We start from the raw sequence: 5,467 nt of genomic DNA, 5'->3' as shown, positions 1-5,467 counted from the left end.
GTCATATTGCAAGACAATTTGGGTTCAAGCGGCTTCCACTGCCACCAAATCTAATTGTTCCCTGTATTATGAAACTTTAAAAGTAATGGATAAAAAAATAAATAAATAATCTGTTACCATCCCTGTCATGTTCTCCAAAAATATAGTTGCCCAGGCCTTGACAGCTTTAGAGAATTATGCTTTCTCAATTTCACTTACAAGTGTATAAATATCTTTGCACCTGAACCACTCAGTCAATTTGGTGAGAGACAAAACGGCAAAACCAGAAGCTCCGCAAACCAAACTTTGGACAGTCTGCATTCACCTATAAAAATTTTAAACTGTGGTACACACTGCCATCAGAGATAAAATCTATCTTGGACTTTAAGATGTTCACTTCCAAAACTAAAACTTGGCTAAAGAAAAAATAAAATTGCACTCACTTGTAACTGATTTTCTGTGGTATTACTGAGTTAACCTATATAAGATTTTTTGGTTCTTTTTTTTAGTAATTTTAAGTGAAGGTTTTACGTCATTTACTGTAATTGCAATATTTGATTATTTAATGACTTGTCTGTTTTCTTTTGCTGTTTTAATTGAAGTATCTTTTAGATTTTATATTGAACTGCAATATTTGAGCCCAACTGGGTACTAGAAATGAGAATTACAATTAGCTATAACCTCTATATGCATCACATCAGCTGCAAGCTTGTATCAACTGTACGTTTGAATGCATTGTCCCTGTCAAATCAAGATTTATGATTCTCACGTCCAATCCTGAGATACCTGAAATTTAAATCAACTGGAGTCATAAAGCAAACTGTACAGCGGCTAATTTTGCTCTTTGATGACACACCAAAGAAACATTAACACACGTCTAAATGTACCCATCTATTTTCAAGAACGCTTGTCCTCTTGAGGGTGAGTTGAAGCCTATCCCTGCTGACTCTGGGTGAGAGGCAGCCACACTGCAAACTGGTTGTCAACCAATCGCAGGAAAGGCAGACCAACTGGTTTAGAAGTAAAGATGGAACAACAGAAGCAGGAGAACAGAGGGTGAGGGAGGGCGCAGTCCTTTGGCAGCCAGGCCATGAGCAAGAAGCAGTTCAAGGCCTGAGCCACTATGATCAGAGTGCATTCAGATGATAAAGTCTATAAATAGAAACGATAAAGCAGGCGGGATAAAGGCTTTTTCCTCTCGAATGATGCAAAAGATTGCTTGATTTCTTCACTCTTTGCGTATCGTATGAACAATCCCAAAATTTGTAAAGAAAAACAATCGTCCATTGTAATTAACCATGATTAGATTTGAAAAATAAAATCCACTGTTCATTCCAGGGTTTTAAAAATGTTTTAAGGCTTGGAATAAACTTATTCAGTTCATTTCTTTTTCATTTCGCATTCTGTCCACATTCCAGAAACTTCTTAATTATGCCTGCTATCTTGCTTTTTAAAGTTGGATACGCTCTGAAAAATATACGTGCTCACTTAAGCACTTAATTCCAATGTTAAACTTTAGTGTGTCGCTTTTAGCTTTGCGTAGCTTCTCTAGTTTGCTTTCATGAGAACAATACTTGACAGAAGAGTCGCTTATTCGTCATCATGTAGGTGATTACTGACTCCGTAATGTGTTTAGTTGCATTAGCTAGCTAACCAGCCAAAACCCGCTGCTAGCTAGCGTACGTATCGCAGAGCTTGCCTCGAACAGCATGCAGGTGATGTGAGCAAATCGCTTCCCTTAATTCAGCCAAGCCAAGCTTTTTGGGACCATCTCATTGGTTGATTCTCAGTTATGGTATTCAGAGTGTTTTGAGGAGGTGCAATATGCTAATTTTGAAGGGAGTTTTGGAGCAGGCAGATTACACCCTGGACCGGTCACCACTCAATCGCAGGACACATATTATAGACCATTGATTCACAAAGTGTGGTACTAGTACCACTAGTGGTACTCTGGCTCACTCTAGTGGTAGTTGAAAGAATCACTGTCCACGTACAGTTCAGTAGTATTGAACTATTTAGTATGGTTTGCCTATATTTAGGAACAGTGTTAAACTGTTTTCAAGCTGTGCATAATTTCACAGTGACTAGCATTGTTTTCATTAAGATTTAAATCTACACAATGGGTTCTAAAATTTGACAGAGGGGCTGGACCAGGTGCAGATGGATAGAGTCTTTTGGTAACCTCACCTCATCAAAGAAAATACATTTAATTTTAAATGAAAGTGAACAAAAGCATTACAACAATATATCTATCTTTGACACACCACAGTATTTAGAAAATAAAATATTAACAAGGTTTATTCATTTAATTTTTTTCAAGATCGTCGGGCCGGATTAAAACGTTTAACAGGCCGCATGTCGCCCCCGGGCCGTAGTTTGCCCATGCCTGATTTAGCCTTGTGTGGAATCGAACCCACTTTGACTACATGAATGTCAGGCAAGTGAAGCAGCACACCGTCAATGAACCTACTTCAGGAATTTGATCCAATTTGAATGTGAATTTTTTGAAAAGTTCCGATAGAACAAGGTCACTTGTAATCAGCAGTTGCTGACCATCACCTCATTGCAGCAAATGCAGCTCAGCTTTAAGAGAAGAAATCGTGATTGAACAAAAAAAGAGGGGTGCTTGGCAAAAAAAAAAAAAAAAGTTAACTCAAACAAGATGGTGACTGCTTGCTTACATAAACAATCCATGCGGGGTCGATGTTGGCAAGGCCCGATGACGCTGAGGTCAGGCGAGTGCAAGACCTGGGAGGACCCACGCCTCGTGTGACGCTCTAAAACTGTGGCCTCCCGCAATCTTAGACGAGCAAGGCATGTACAGAGTTCAACGACATACTGCGCCCACGTCACTGCATATGTGCGCCTTTGATAAGAGGCGGTTTGCGCGTTGCATAGCATGTCTATAATTACAGCTGGAATAGCATTCGAGATGCGGGCCAAATAAATCATCTGGTTTGAGAACTTAAAGCGCAATGAATTTGGCATGTATGCACTTATGTATATGGCTGCCTCTGCTGTTGTGAGGCTAGGTTAAAGTTGAGTTCACGCAAGTTGACAATCAGGGTGAATTTGAGCACTTTTCCTTGCGATGAAAGTCAACAAAAGTCAAGCTGCTCGATGTCTCTAAAAGATGATCCTGAATGGTTGTCCTCTGGTATGGGGGGTTTTAAGAACCATTTGTCTTCCTGACCTGCTTGGAAAATGGACACGGGAGACAATGGATGTTAAAACTGTTCAATATTTACGATCACAAATGCAGATTTATGGTCGTCTGATTGTGATTGTGGCGTAGAACAGAACATTCGTCGCTTAAGAAGTGACCGGAAGCTGCCGAACTTCACAAATGGAGGAGTATTTTTTTGTTGCTGTTGTTGTTGAGTGTTTTAAGTGTCGCTCAAGTCATTCAACAAAAGAATTACAGAGAAGAGTTTATAATTGCAATGTCTTTAACAGTAAAGGAGTGACATGGTAAAGATCGCTCTGTGCTGAAGTAAACTAAATTAAAGGTGCATGAGGAGCTCATGAATCAGATCGGCATCGGCTCATTCACAACCATGAAACAAAAACTAGAGCTCAGTTGGCACATGACGCTGCGTGCCACCAAGCTCAAGTCAAAGCAAGCTAAATCAATTTTCTATACTGCTCGCCCTTGTAATGTTGAGAGGCGTGCTGCACCCTAGACTGGTCGCCTGCCAATTGCACGGCACATATAGACAGCAATCTTTAAAATTCCTTTCACAGCTATGGAAAATTAGATTAGATAATAACAGTCTTTGATGAACCTAACATGCATGTTTTTGGAAAGTATGATGAAGCAGGATACGCACTGTTTTTCCAACAGAGACTTGAAGACAGATTTTCTGACTGAAAGGTGGATGCGTTAACCACTACTTTAGCTACCCAATATTAAGGAACACTATACAAATAAAATTGTATTGTATTGTATTGTATTGTATTATTCATCCGGCGCTTTAAAAATGGACCAAATAAAATGTGGGACGATGCAAGTCGCCTAAAACACGTTTCAGAAATCGGCAAATAACTATAAAGATTTACTAGGTTGCATAATTTCTCATTTGATAGGAGGCAAGGCAGTCCAGATCCCCAACTATGTACATACAAGCACTTAAAAAGTCAAACTGCTATAGCAGTAGTCTCCTTCAGGGGTAATACAGTTACATTATCATAAATGCAGCTATATGTCATATAGAAAAGCCAGGCGGTGTATGGTTACATAATGTGACCTACTTCTGGAACGCTATACATTGAGTCGGCTACAAAGTAAATCACGGTAGACAAAAAAATATATCAGAACCACGGTAAAAGTGCACGGTAATTATCATTGGCACACCTCTCATAAGTAACATTTATCAGGATTAACAACATGCAATTAGCATTGTCAGAGAAGCCCTGGCATCTGAACAGTCTGAAAATAAAAAGGCCAAAGCGACAGCCTCAAAATATTTGGTCCTAATGTGATATTTCTTCATCACTTTACATTTACACTAAACGCCTTTGAGATTTTCCGAGGATTTACATCAACAATGCAAAGCGCCACAAACATCTGCCGCCAGAGTGACCCACATAAACCGGCTCTCGTGCTGAGATGTTCCTTCTCTTCCAATAATCTGGGTTGATTGTGGCATTTGTGCAAACTCCCACCATTCATCTGCTTATACCACAGCTGAGGCTTTTGCACACAGGATGTGAGCTATAAATTATCCATACTAGACAAAAACACTGACTTTCAGCCACAGTGGCTCCTGAACTCATTAGTATTTGAGACTTTAATCAGCCAAGCATCCGAAAATAAAATGCGGTCATCTGGAATAATTTTCCATATTAAAAAACGCATGATTTATACGTGGATAATTTTCAAGTGATCATCAAATAATATTCTTCCAATTCGTAATGCAGTCAATTAAATAGCATCTTGCCATGACCAAGAGGGAGAGACGCAGTGATCCATTCTTTCCCATTTTCATTGTATTTCCAAGACATCATGCAAAATAATGCATGCTTTTAATATGGACCAGAGCATTCATCAATACCACAGCACAATTTTCAGTGGCCTCACACAAAACATTCATCATAAAACTATTTACTCTAGCACGCTGCAGCGTTTTTTTTTTTTTTTTACTTTTCGGCCTTTGGGGTTTACTTCCGGTCTAAAGTCAATCGTATACTCCAGAGAAGTTTGGTAACCAAAACAACAGTGGCCAGTTCAGCTATGAGAAACGCCCACGGGCGCTTGTAGCCAATCATATGTCGCTTTGGTACACGTCACCCCCACCCATGTGGAAGGAGGCGGGCTGTTGCTAGGGTATGTCCCCGATTACTTTAACCGGCGTCGAGCCAATCAGATTCCATGCTATAGCTTTCCTCTCACTCACTGGTTGAAATCTACACTTGAATCCCGCCTTAGCGCTTTCCCGATTGGACAAGGATGACATCATTCACTTCACTGAGTTAGTTAGGTGCTGTA

This window comes from Idiotropiscis lumnitzeri, chromosome 8 (assembly GCF_059441095.1).
Source record: "Idiotropiscis lumnitzeri isolate Australia: NSW breed Sydney's pygmy pipehorse chromosome 8, RoL_Ilum_1.0, whole genome shotgun sequence".
NCBI classification, from domain to species: Eukaryota; Metazoa; Chordata; class Actinopteri; order Syngnathiformes; family Syngnathidae; genus Idiotropiscis; species Idiotropiscis lumnitzeri.
Note: the sequence above shows the minus strand (reverse complement) of the source record.